Here is a 14517-nt window from a genome sequence, read left to right on the forward strand (position 1 = left end):
CTACTCCAAGGCCAGGTTTCCACAGCAAGAACAGGCAAAAGAGGTATCACATCCAGTCTCACTCCATCTTTTCAGTATGTATAGATATCTCAGAACCAGCTTGCAGACCAGCATGCCTGTCTGAGCGTGCCTGAGAAAGCTTTCTTCAAGTCTTGGAAGCTCCGGAGGGTACACTCCAGCAGTGCCTCCGGCCATCATTGCAGATTTATTGTCTACGCAATCAGCAGAACTGCCTGGCCTGCAAGTTAAATCCTAACCCCATTAAGTAGGTTACTATCTTCTTGGAGGATCGTGAGAATATTAAGACCTCAAGGAAACGGAAGAACCATCGCTAATTCGCGGGTGAGGAATAAAACCCTTCACTTCCAAAAACGCCACGTGCTTCAAACTCCCTTCTGCTCTCAGCAGTACTATGTAAGTACTCATAACAAGGGGAAAGGCAGCATGCATATGAAGGGATTGATTATCTCCTTTCCCTCCTGCTCAACAAATCTTACACTCATGCACCCAAAGGGATTAAAAAGCAGGAAACCCAGATACTATCAAAGCTGTAAGCTCGATGAAGAAATATCCAGCTATCCCATACAAATGCCGCATGAGTTCAGACTTTCAACCTCAAGAAATGTCAGGTAACTTACAGGAATTGTTGTGGGCGTTACTGAAATATTCATTCTCAGAGCAGGATAATTATGAAGAAAGCAAGAAAAAGAGTAATTCAGACATTCCGCCTAAGGGAAAACAAAGACATCTTTGTATGATCCCTCTCTCACATGCGAAGGCAGTAAATGCACTGGTTTGATAAGCACAGGTGGGTTTCACATGCCTGGTGGATATCACAAGCAAATTAAATTATGCAACTTGAGCCATGTCTATAGTAAAGGTTGCAAAATAAATTAGAAATCCTCAAAACACAAAACGACGTTTAGCCATACAGAGCTTGACTGTGTTTATTTTAACCTGCTGAGAACGAGGGTAAATTAGCCCCGCTGAGCTCCAGGATGCCACGGCTGGGTTGCTACCCCTCCCTGAGATGGTTCATCAAAAGCTGTGCTAGGGAGTTCTTCACTGCGAGCACATGTAACTATATACTGCCTGATCTCAGGTACAACAAGTAAAATCATAGCTGCTGCCACCTGTCCCAGCTCCCAGAGGATTAATGGCTTTCTCCGCTACAGGAGCTTTATTCCTCAGCATCTTATCTGGCCTGATCAAGCAGTAGTGCCCTTTCCTCACATTGAAAGAAGTCAGCATGGTTGTAGTGTTCGCCTCATCTCAGAGATGGGCAATGGTTTCTACTTGGTAGAGCCATGTCCCATCAATATTCAGAAAATAACCCCCTCCAGGAAAAACTCGAGTCTTGTTCTCAGCTTCCCACCAACTTGCTTGCAGTGGTCACCCAGCTTTCCTTTGGATATATATACATTTTGACAGAGGGAAGTGTCAGTCCATGAGCATCCTTTCTTGGAACGGTCAAAGGGTCTGGGAAGAAGAGACAGAAAACTAATGATGCTTTCTGAGAATTTCAGAGATCATTATATAACCCTAATGTGTCATAGATATCATTTATCATGTGAATGTAATAAAGTAGTAGTAAATATGTTTTAATATACTCTAATGCAAGTGAAATACATAATATCTGTGATGATGCAAATACAACAGAATTCTGGTTTCTTCCTCACTGCCATGTTTCAGACTATCATAATAGCAGAGGCAAGCAGAGAAATCATCTTGGTACAAAGCCTATAGGGCCACAATTCATACCTGCTTATCCAGGGCTAATCTGGTCTTCAGAGCAAGCCCTGGGAACCTTGCAGCCATAAGAGCAAGGTCACCATGGTCCTGGTCACTCACCAGCACAGGAGAGGATCCTCTGGGACCTCACCAGGAAAGAACACTCATGTTCTCCTTACCACCTCCTTCCCCTGCACAGAGAAGTGAGTTTCATCTTAATGGGATGAAACCTGGAGCAAGAGGTCAGGAGAGAGTGAGTGAAGTCCAGTGACAGCAGGGAGGCAGCAGTGCTGCAGTGAATTATGTGGTCTCCTTTGAATAACAGTATCCGATTCCTAAACACCTGAATGCCAAATAATCCTGCTGCAGGTCTGGATGTACCCCTGGGCTGCTCAGGGTGAAGAGCTTGTTTAAACTGGAACTAAAAGATAATGTGTTCTCAGAGCTATGACCCTGAGGTAGGAGAGCCGATGATGTGGAAGCAAAGAAAGGCTGATTTGGTGAAGCCTTGAAGGAGGCTGAATATCCCAGGTCAGTAACCATGACTGCAGCCAGACGAGGGATGAACAATTAATGCCCTCTGATGCAATAAACTGTGTCAGGAAGCGTGCTTCTGCACTAATTCACTGCAGTGTTTTCTGCACCCAAAATCTACTTTTGTGTGCCCTGGATGAGAAAAAGTCACAGCAGGAGGTTCCCTGAATGCACTAGGACTGGTTGGCCACTGTAAACGTGTAGATATACAACTAGTGAGATACTCATCTTCCTACCACTCCAATATCAACTTTGCCATTACTCTCCAGTGCGTCTCAGTACCTAAGCCATAAAACAAGGATCAGATTTCTTTTTTTTTTCCATGCTTTGTTTGCCTGGGTGATTTGGATTAGAAGATTTTCAGAATGGTGGTTGCCTTACTCTGAGTGTTCACACAACATCTAGCAATGTAGGGCTGTTGTTTCAGCAGGCAGCTCTCAGCTGACAGTAATACAAAAAAATCACAATAAACCAGAAGGAAGAAATAAGATCAATTTTAGGATGTGCAATCATAACTCTAATATAGAAAAATTGGTTGAAAGCAAACTCTGTTTCTTTACTGAACTGAAAAATAGAATTAATGGCAGGCTTGGAAAAAATTAAGAAATATCTTTAAAGAAGCAGTTTCATCATCCAATCTTTTTTTTTTTAAGTGTTAGTAGTTGAAAACTCTGCAATGTTTTAAAAACAGAGTTATGTACACCCAGAACAGTGGCTGTCCTGTAAGAAAATCATATGTGAGTATTTGTAATGATGATGGGTTTTAAAAAGAAAATTATGAATTAACTCTACTAAAATACATTTAAGAAATTTTCCTCTTTCTTATAAACAACTATCAGGAACAATACGAACTTAAACAGAGAAAATCTGAACTTTTGCCAATTCATTTTGAAGGTGGAGTCACAATATGATTTTCACTGTAAGAAATGAAATACATTAATTCCAAATAGCTAATTTTTCCAAAGTCAATGAAATACTTCAGAAATATCAGCACAAAGAAAACAAAAACAAAAAAGGTAATAAAAATGAATCGACTGACTCAAAAAAATTATTAGCAGCAACATTTATTGTCCAAAGGGGTAAAACATAGCTCCCTTGATTGAATATTTTGGCCAGCATTGGAGATAGAGTCGTAGTCATTAGTCCGGGCAGCGATAACAACAATATTAACAGATAACTCATATTTATGTCAATTCACCCTGTGCCTTGAGAAGAGTCTAATACGATTCTCCTCTCTGCAATCCAGCGTTGACATCAGCACTTCAACGGACAGTTTCCAAGGGACACATAAACCACCTCACTTCAAGAAAAAAAGTCTCTCCAGCAATTTTGCTTGCACAAAGTAAATGTAAGAACCTTTCCCACTGTCCATTAGCAGATGTTTTCTGGAGGAACGGTGGGAGCTGAACGTTTGCTGGGCTCGCAGGATGGCCCTGGAGGTCACCATCTGGGCTGCTGAAAAGCAATAACAAACCAGAGGCCAAACTCCACTTTCACATGGCAGTATGTATTGGAGCAGATTCGAGGGAGATGTAGGATCAAAGGATTCAGCCTGAAATAAATAAAAATTACACAAGCCTTTTCTCCTCTGTAAAATGGCAATTCAAAGCTTGTCTGAATGAAAACTGCTTTTGATCTCTGTTATTTAACTGGATTTGAACTGGTAGGTTTTAGGCAGAGTTTGCATTTAAGATCTGTAGTGCTGCAGGGAATGTTTCTAGGCTAATGGGGGCACATACAATGCTTAGTATAGAAAATATCTATATATAGCAATTATAGGAAATACTACAGGTCCATTACTTCCTGATGGAGATGTTAATATGAGCCATTAAGCAACACATTGATTTAATGTTAGCAGAGAGTTTGCATTTTCAGTATTGCTGTAGGATTTTGGAACAAAGAATTGCTAAGAGATGTAACAGCGCAGAAATATTATTAAAAGGTGCTTTGAACACAGACTTCTGCCAGAAATGGTGTTTAACATGAGACATAAGGCATATATTTCTTCACATTGATTTTACCTGTCTGCTGGTTCTATGTTAATTCCAGGATATTATGTATATAAACTATACTTTTTAAATTAACTCCCTTGTTTGTGATTGCTGTGCACAGATTCATGAAGGACATTGCAAATATATATTAACCGCTGCCTGTGTGGTTCTCTTAGTAGCCAATTTTTAAAGCACTGTGTTATTGAGCTATAAATTCTCTCATAACAGAAATCGTAGATTCTGAAAGGTTTCCTGTGGGATGCTTTTAGCTTTTGCTTGATGAAGTTAATAAATTAGTTAAGTAATAGTCAAATAAGTAAGTAGTAGTCAAAGGGAGAATGCATTTGAGTGGAAGCATTGCACTAATAGGCCCCTCATTGAACTCCACAGACCCGTTAGATGTTACAGGCTTCATTCATGCTTGCAGGTACCAGGGTAACCATCTCCCAGCCACAGCCTCTTCCCAGCTCCTGCTTCAAAATCTGACCAAAGACACACAAGGGTGGAAAGCAACTGTGTTGGTTTTGCGTGGCAAGGTTTTGGTAGCGGGGGGGCTACAGGGGTGGCTTCTGTGAGAAGCTGCTAGAAGCTTCCCCTGTGTCTGACAGAGCCAATGCCAGCCGGCTCCAAGACGGACCCGCCGCTGGCCAAGGCCAAGCCAATCAGCGCCTCTGTGATAACAGATTTAAGAAGCAAAAAAACAGTTAGAGAGCTCTTTTGCAGCCGGAGAGAGGAGTGAGAAGATGTAAGAAACTCTGCAGACACCAAGGTCAGTGCAGAAGGAGGGGCAGGAGGTGCTCCAGGTGCCGGAGCAGAGATTCCCCTGCAGCCCGTGGTGAAGACCATGGTGAAGCAGGCTGTCCCCCTGCAGCCCATGGAGGGAGGATGAGGGGGTGTAGCGATTCCACCTGCAGCCCATGGAGGACCCCACACTGGAGCAGGTGGAGACACCTGAAGGAGGCTGTGGCCCCGTGGGAAGCCCACGCTGGAGCAAGCTCCTGGCAGGACCTGTGGACCCGTGGAGAGAGGAGCCCACGCCAGAGCAGGTTTGCTGACAGGACTTGTGACCCCGTGGGGGACCCACGCCAGAGCAGGTTTGCTCCTGAAGGTCTGCACCCCATGGGAGAGACCACGCTGGAGCAGTTCATGAAGGACTGTAGCCTGTGGGAGAGACGTTGGAGAAGGTTGTGAAGGACTGTCTCCCATGAGAGGGACCCCACGCTGGAGCAGGGAAAAGATGAGAGGAGTCCTCCCCCTGAGGATGAAGAAGCGGCAGAAACAACGTGTGATGAACTGACCGTAAGCCCCACTCCCCGTCCCCCTGTGCCGCTGTGGGGGCGGAGGTTGAAGCCGGGAGTGAAGTTGAGCCCGGGAAGATGGGAGGGGTGGGGGGAGGTGTTTTAAGATTTGGTGTTATTTCTCATTCCTCTACTCTGTTTTGCTTAGTAATAAATAAGATGAATTCCCTCTCTAAGTTCGGTCTGTTTTGCTTGTGACGATAATTAGTGAGTGATCTCTCCCTGTCCTTATCTCGACCCACAAGCTTTTCGTTACACCTTTTCTCCCCTGTCTAGAGAAGGAGGGCAGTGATAGAGCGGCTCTGGTGGGCACCTGGCCCTCAGCCAGGGTCAACCCACCACAGCAACAAAATAAGTTCTTTGGAAGGAGAAGACATCTGGATTTCTCTGGGCAGCAAGATTGGTATTTACCTGACCGATATGCCACCATCCTGAATGGTCCTGCAAGCAATCAAGAAGGATGCGGCTGGGTGAGCACCACAGCTGGTGTCTGTCCATGTGTCCCAGCACCCTCAGTAGCCTCGGGAGGAGACTGGGTCCGATACTCTAAATCAGCCCTGAAAATGTTGCATCCCAAGCATTGCTTTTAGGTCATTTGCAGGATCTTTGTATTTAAAAAGCGCAAAAATTGGCTGTTGCCATAGATTTGGAAAATTCTCATGCTGTCACTCAGTTGGGACCCCCTTTTTTGGTCACATCCAACTGTGCACACAAAGGTGGGTCCACGGGCTCCTGTTGTGCATCGAGAGAGCCCAGCATAACACCCTCCCCACTGCCATGGCCTCGCTGAGCTCTGCGGGGAGCGTTCAGCCCCCGGAACAGGGTAAGCCCCAGCACAGCGCCACTGAGCTCTGGGTTTTGCGCTGCTGCCCACACTGCACAGCCCACCCCATGAGCCATGAGACACAAGAAGTGCCACCGCCACTGGAAGTCTCCGGCGTCTGGTAAGGACTGAGCCCTCACTGGTTTCTCTAAATCACTCGGGGTGAAAAGATGTTGTCTGAGAAAGTCAAACGCTTCAATTTTTTTCCGATATGAAACATTTCTATTTATTCAAAACTTCTTTCAGATATTTCCAAATCAATAAAATCCAAAGTCATGCTAAATGCAGATGAAACTTTTGCTACAAATGAAAGTTCTCATCAGATCTCGTATCATTTTAACTTTTTTCAATTTATTGATTTTTTTCATGTAAAAACTTCCATTCACTCCTTACATTTTTATTGGGTTTTGTTGCTAACAACCCCGAATATCACAATATCAATTCACAGATCCAATTCAGGTTTCCAAAGAAAAAAAATTATCATTTATACCAAATAATGACAAATCAAATCTATACTTTGTCAGAATATTTCTTTTAATCTTTTAAACCTTTAAGTCAATTCACTTTTTTGGTTTCAAAAGGATTAATTCCACTCAGGAATAAGTGTTTGGAAATGCAGCTGTGGTATTGCTTCTAAGACTGTTCACTGTATGACCTGGATGTTCACCTCATGATGTGCAATTAAAAATAGATGCCAGGAGCCAGATTATGAGCCCAGCCACTGTGGAGCAAAGCTGAAATCAAAATTAAGAACCTTCTGAGTGACTGGCGTTGCAATCTCCCACTCACTTTACTTTAGTATTTTTTCACCATGTGCACTGTTTCCATTTAGCAGTTGATTGCCATTTGCTGACAGCTTTGCTGGAACAGATCAGCAGAAACAGGTGGGATTTCTGAGGAAAGGTGTGAGACAAGTTAAATTAAGAGTAACGCCTGTATGAGCAATGAAAACCTTGCATCTTCCCTCACTGAACATATTTCTTAAGATATTAGTATATCTTGTCCAAAGAAGTGTGAGTTTCAAGAAAATTAGTTATTATAGGACTGAGATTTAAAAGAGTATCTATGTGTTAATATTATCGTTATTCAAACTGAAAATTCTGCTATAGGCTGACTTGCTAAATAAATCTAACTATGTTCAAATGAGCACAAATACTCAGGATATACTAATTTTCACTTCCACTTTCCAAGTCTATTACACCTGTGCCAAGTTATTTGACCTGAGTGGAATCTATCAAGAATTATGCATTCTGTCCTTATCCTCTGCATTAGAGAAGTACTAGAAGTGATGAGCAGAGACAGGGCGTGCGTGGTGCGATGCGGTAAAGAGAGTATGAAACTGTCTGAACTTCAGAGAGCCGCAACTCATTGAGAAATGACATAGCAAATGAGATGATATAAACCTTGTCTGACTTCAACACCTCCACAGCAGTTATCTGAGTTAAATTCCCTAATTCAGGCAGATGAAATTCCCCTCTGGATGCTTCAAAGGCGACTTCCCATGTTTATGAAAATGTAAGCACGTGCTTGTGTCTGAGTGAATGTTTTCTCTGCAAATTCTGCACATTCCTTCTCTCTAGCTAAGACCTCAACGAAACCTTAATATGTATAAATTAATCTCAGTTAGGTGTTATATGAGGTAACAACTGGACAATACAATCCATTTCTATGGCACCAAAAAAGATTGGTATATTTAGAAGAAAATGGTATCCTTGTTATCTTTGTCAGTTGAAAGGTCTAAGGAGCTGCTTCTACAACAAAAGTGTTTCAATGCATGTTTAAGGATCACGGGCAAGGTGTGGTGAAGGAAACTTTTGCTACCACAGCATTTAGTGCATAAAACCTTGAGCTCAACAGTAGATTACTATCTTCGTATCTTCAATTCAGCCCTGCTAAACAATATTTAGTTCACTTCTAAATCAGAAGCCAAAATCTAATTTATATGAAAATAAAGGCTGCTATCACTTTAGCTCATGCTGGAGCCTGCCATGGACCCACAATTGCACTGGATTGTTATTATTAGATATAATTGATAGATACGGGATCAAAATAGCCACTTTATTTGGGAGCTTTCCGTTCAGCAATGTCTCTACTTATGATCTTAATATCCCAAGGTAAGTCTTAGCAGCACGGATTTCATACTTCTGGTCTGAACTTGGCACACATTCATTCTATTGCAGAAATACAAGGACAGACATTTGGCTTCCTAGATCAGCTGATAATGACCTGGAAGTTCAGTGTATTGGGCAATGTATTTATTGGATTAGCAATTCTGCAAAGTAATCTTAAGAAATGCAGAAAAATGCTTCCATCTTCCTTGGCTTGATGCCTTGCTATTCACAAAAACAGAATTCATGACTGTTTCATTTAAAGGCTTTTACTTACTGTCTAAGTCTTAAATCAATCCTGTTACCTCTAAGCACTGCACATTTAATTCTAACATCTCTTCATGAATTTGCCTCAAATTCCTCAAAGTTAAAACTGCCTGTACAAGCAACCTCTTTCTGTCTCAGTGTCTGAAAATAATAGAAACACATTGTCTAGCATAGGTTTCTCTTGTGTGTGTACAGAAATCACTTTGGAGTTTGCCAGCCTGTCTTATACTGCACAATGTCCCAGCTCACCATGAATCCCAAGGCTTTTAGCATTACCATGCAGGAGTAGGACACTTTTAATCAGTAACAAATTGGAATTGCTGTAGTGTATGGCTTTGAACAGTAACAATACTAAGGGACACAGGTCAGGATTGAACTTCTAGAGAGCAAAAAGTGTAAATTATGGATAAGTGATAAGGAAAAGGAGGCAATTTATTAGGTATGTTTGGACAGAAGTTCTGGCTGTCTAGATCAACATGGGATCTGTCATGTCCTGAAGACACCCATCTCTCAGTTTTTTAAAAGGTGATATGCCTTGTCTAGACTAGATGCCTGCTTTTAGATAGCTAAACTTACCTGGGATGATCCCCACCCTTAATGAAGGGTAATATTTTATATAATAGAGTCATGGAAACAGGAGAGATTGATCATAGATTCATTCACATTTAGAAACGGACTGAACATACCACCTTAGGTGCAATAATAGTTGGCATGTGTGCGGATGAGGAAGAAGATGAATAAAATGTTATCATCTGGTATTTAGCAGTTTTCTTCAAGGACAGTGTTTAAAATTTGGATGAGGTAATGAATAGTCCTGGAGAAAAGAAAAGAAAAGAAAAGAAAAGAAAAGAAAAGAAAAGAAAAGAAAAGAAAAGAAAAGAAAAGAAAAGAAAAGAAAAGAAAAGAAAAGAAAAGAAAAGAAAAGAAAAGAAAAGAAAAGAAAAGAAAAGAAAAGAAAAGAAAAGAAAAGAAAAGAAAAGAAAAGAAAAGAAAAGAAAAGAGAAAAGAAGAAAAAAGAAAACAGGGTTTTCTTGACCAAGCCATCAGTCCACACACCAGTCAGTCCACAGGTTGGTGAGACTGGACGTGACTGGAATTCAACCATTGTGATGCAAAAATTTGGGATATAGAAGATCATGCTTCAGTACCTCAGCTCTAGGAGTTAAGATGAATATAAAACATAGATGATTATTACCAAACTTTGTTATTTCAGAATTCACTATGAACTGCTAAGGTCAGCCCTCAGGAAACCCAGACCCTGGAGACAGCAGAGAAAGTCTTGCGAAAGGAAGACCTTCCCTTGGTCAAGGAGGATCGGGTTAGAGAACATCTAGGCAAACTCGACATCCGCAGATCCATGGGCCCTGATGGGATGTACCCACAAGTGCTCAGGGAGCTGGCAGATGTTATTGCTAGGCCTCTCTCAATTATCTTTCAAAGGTCATGGAGAACAGGAGAGGTGCCTGAGGACTGGAGGAAAGCCAATGTCACTACGGTCTTCAAAAAGGGCGAGGAGGAGACCCTAGGAAACTATAGGCCAGTCAGCCTCACCACCATCCCTGGAAAGGATGAGCATGCTGAGCATGACATCATATGGTATGGAATATCCCTTGGGTCAGTTGGGGTCAGCTGTCCTGGCTGTGTCCCCTCCCGACTTCTTGTGCACCCCCAGCCTACTCATGGTGGAGTGGTGTGAGAAGCAGAAAGGCCTTGGCTCTGTGTAAGCACTGCTCAGCAGTAACTAAAACATCCCTGTGTTATCAACACTGGTTCCAGCAGAAGTCCAAAACTTAGCCCCATATTAGCTATGATGAAGAAAATTAAATCTATTCCAGCCAAAACCAGACCAATATCACAGTCTTTGCTTTACTTTAAATCAATGACAAAGGTCTTGCTGTGTTCTGTTGGAGCAGGATGGGGGTCTCCAAACTACTCTGCAAATTAAGCAAAAGCTATTTTCCAGTTCTGAAATAAATGCTACTGAACTTCAGGGAATGTGAGGCTCTAATGACACCAGACCATTGCATTTATTTAGTTTATTGATGGATTTAGGAGGTGGCTTGATCATTTGGTGTAGACACACCTGGAGAAGATACAAAGCTCATAAAGGGGAAGTTCTGCGTTTTTGTTGAAAAAAACACAGAAAGATCAAGGGACTAAAAGAAGAAGCTAGAGAAATTTCACCTTGAAATCAGATGCCATTTCCCAGTATTGACAGTGATTAGACATTGAATCACATTACCAGAAAAGATGATGGCTTTATCAGTCTGGTTACATCCCACCTCACTTTAGGCACTGAAATGAGACACCTCATAGAGAAACAGTTGCCCTCAGTTTTGTGTCACTGGGGACAGAGAAGCACTTCTAGAGAGCAACTCACACCTTAAGTAGCCTGAGCCATCCTCTAAAAGTGCCTTTCACTGGTTGCAAAGAGAGCTCGGGCCTGGTAGCATGCAGGCAACCACACTGCTAGTCCAAAGGTCTCACTCAGGCAAAATCAACCCAGTACCAACACTGTTCTCTTGCAACAAAACTATAATTCTATCCAAAAAGATTATTTAATGAGTTTCTGGTAAAAATACATGTTTGTGGGTGGAGAGGAACAGAGAGAAGGCCAGATGACTGTGGTCCTTCCTGGAGAGGTGTGTCTATGTTAGTCACCTACTTTCTCACTATGTTCTGAGAAGAATAAAATGGCCCTTGATATCTCAATAATACTTGTGCCTCTCCATTGATGTCCTGAGTATACTAAAACACAACATTTCCAGACCTCAGCCTATTGTTTGCAAGAGTGAGCAATGTTTTCCCTCACTGAATAGTTGACATGAGAAACACAGTTATTTTTCTCCCCTTTTTTTAAGCATCACAAATTTATCCCTGCAGGACAGAGAATATTCTTACTCTTATGTTCAAGCCAGTGCTGAGGTTTATGAAAGAAATGTCCCTTGTGCCAGGTTGGGAAAAACCTTGGAAAACTTGTGCTTTTTTCTGCAACATGGGTTGGATTAGCAGAGCATCTTCTCCTGATGATTCTGTAAAACCTTTAGGCAGACTCTTTCCTTTCCTATGTAGAGATTTTTTTTTTTTCTCTCGAGTCCTGATACGCTTCATCTTCTCCTTGCACCAGGAAGATTTTAGACTGCAACATGGCCTTCAAGGCAGAGGTGAGCTTCCTGAGCTCACCTGTAGAGAAGCAAAACTTTGCTCAGCTGACTGTATCAAGGGTTGGCAAATTGGGGGTTTGACTTTATCTTCAGAGCCCTGCTCTCAGACCTCAGCCTTATTCATCTGTATTAATAAGCAGTAATAACACATGAAGGGAGGCATATAGTCATTTCTTCTGTACTAAAAGAGTGATAACCTCTATCAAAGCAAATAACAGCTCCAAAAGGGACCAGTTATTAATGTGTCAGAAGAGCGCACAAGAAAGATGAGATTAGTTCACATTCACAGTCTGTTTCTGCAAACCCAAGCTATATGCATGCATATCGTTGTGGTGGGTTGACCCTGGCTGGGGGCCAAGTGCCCACCAGAGCCGCTCTATCACTGCCCTCCTTCACTAGACAGGGGAGAAAAGGTGTAACGAAAAGCTTGTGGGTCAAGATAAGGACAGGGAGAGATCATTCTCTAATTATCATCACGAGCAAAACAGACTGAACTTAGAGGGGGAATTCATCTCATTTATTACTAGGCAAAACAGAGTAGAGGAATGAGAAATAACACCAAATCTTAAAACACCTCCCCCCACCTCTCCCATCTTCCCGGGCTTCAACCTCTGCCCCCCCCAGCGGCACAGGGGGACGGGGAGTGGGGCTTACGGTCAGTTCATCACACGGTGTTTCTGCTGCTTCTTCATCCTCAGGGGGAGGACTCCTCTCATCGTTCCCCTGCTCCAGCATGGAGTCCCTCTCACGGGAGACAGTCCTTCACGAACTGCTCCTACGTGGGTCTCTTCCATGGGGTGCAGACCTTCAGGAGCAAACTGCTCCAGCGTGGGTCCCCCACAGGGTCACAAGTCCTGTCAGCAAACCTGCTCTGGCGTGGGCTCCTCTCTCCACGGGTCCACAGGTCCTGCCAGGAGCTTGCTCCAGTGTGGGCTTCCCATGGGCCACAGCCTCCTTCAAGTGCCTCCACCTGCTCCAGCATGGGGTCCTCCATGGGCTGCAGGTGGAATCGCTACACCCCCTCATCCTTCCTCCATGGGCTGCAGGGGGACAGCCTGCTTCACCATGGTCTTCACCACGGGCTGCAGGGGAATCTCTGCTCCGGCGCCTGGAGCACCTCCTGCCCCTCCTTCTGCACTGACCTTGGTGTCTGCAGAGTTTCTTACATCTTCTCACTCCTCTCTCTGGCTGCAAAAGCTCTCTCTAACTGTTTTTTTGCTTCTTAAATATGTTATCACAGAGGCGCTGATTGGCTTGGCCTTGGCCAGCGGCGGGTCCGTCTTGGAGCCGGCTGGCATTGGCTCTGTCAAACACAGGGGAAGCTTCTAGCAGCTTCTCACAGAAGCCACCCCTGTAGCCCCCCCACTACCAAAACCTTGCCACGCAAAACCAACACAATCATAAAACCCCAGCTATCCTGTTTATAACCTCAGTTCCTTTCCTCCTGGTTGTCTGGCTTCTTCTGAACTCTCTGCCTCATATTTCCCATTTTTTAGGAGATTTTTCAGCACGCTTTCCTGGCGAATGACCTCAGGTCAGCTATAAAGTAGTGGTTTTGCATGAGATTCTCATTTACTTTTACTGATCTCAAGGTTAAATATCTAGTCTCAGCAAGTAACCCTCTGTGTTGAGAAGACAATGGGAAGACCCAGCTTACATCCTGACGTTAGGTGACAGTAATAACCCCTGTGTCAGTGCCTCTATCTCCCCATCAGCTATAGAGGCAGCCTAGCTTGGACCAGCTGATTTTCACATAGCTGAAGTTAGGTGAATATTAGGTTAATCCTAATATTTTGTCACTCAGAGGGTTATAAATCATCTTCACAGACAGCCTGTACATGGGACAGTTTATATTTTTTTTTTCTCACTTTGCAAGCAGAATGTTATTATTCTCCTTTGGATCCCACATGGCCAATGAGACTTGAAACCCATCAGAGGAATACCAGAAGTCCTTATGGTCCTATCACAACTGTACCTAGGAAGCCTTTTCAAGAAGCAAAGTAAAGCCTGCTTGTACGGTGCCTGTGCAGACTGGGGAACATGATGTGGCACTGCAGATACTTTAATACACCATAAGCATTTTAATAATTTCAGTAAAAAGAACCAAATCAAGATCTGGGTAACTTAAAATTCAGGTTTCATCCTCAGACACCCAAAAATATTTTGACATTTTGGTAGTTCCTTTAAAAATTAAGAAGCAGCAGCAGAAGAAAGTTCTTATACCAGAGAGGTAAAGTTGCAAAATCACCTAAAAATCCTAAAGTCAGTGAGAATAGGAACAGACCAAATGAAATGGAGAAAAATAAAGCAAGCAGCAAAGGAGACCTTGCTCGCTGTGTTTTCCACAGTGCTATCATTTTCACAGTAGAATGAATCCTTTAGAAACTGTGTCTTTCTATTATGCATCAACAGGGAAGTTAAAAAGCATTTTTATCAGCAATATATCTCCGTGGTGCACTCAAGGAGCAGCTAAAAGCTCCTTTGAACAGTAAAAAGGCAAAGTTAAGTGCCAAATGCAAAATGTTTCCTGCAATACAAGGCTTTTCTACAAACTAGCCCAAAGCCAAGCTCTAATGTTCCCTCATGCCAATTCACACACAC

At 42.9% G+C, this 14517-nt stretch overlaps 1 long non-coding RNA gene across 1 annotated transcript in view; it reads right to left on the reverse strand.

Annotated features, from left to right (window-relative positions):
- Nucleotides 1-13216, reverse strand: part of LOC142601425 (uncharacterized) — a 32913-nt gene extending 19697 nt beyond the window's left edge. Inside the window, exons 1-2 of the long non-coding RNA XR_012834981.1 lie at nt 12722-13216; nt 12571-12676 (exon numbers count right to left, since the gene is read on the reverse strand). This is a non-coding gene — a long non-coding RNA (uncharacterized LOC142601425). The remainder of the gene's footprint in view (nt 1-12570; nt 12677-12721) is intronic.
- Nucleotides 13217-14517: the final 1301 nt, after the last annotated feature.

The sequence above is a fragment of the Balearica regulorum genome, chromosome 3, assembly GCF_011004875.1.
Source record: "Balearica regulorum gibbericeps isolate bBalReg1 chromosome 3, bBalReg1.pri, whole genome shotgun sequence".
In the NCBI taxonomy this organism is placed as follows: Eukaryota; Metazoa; Chordata; class Aves; order Gruiformes; family Gruidae; genus Balearica; species Balearica regulorum.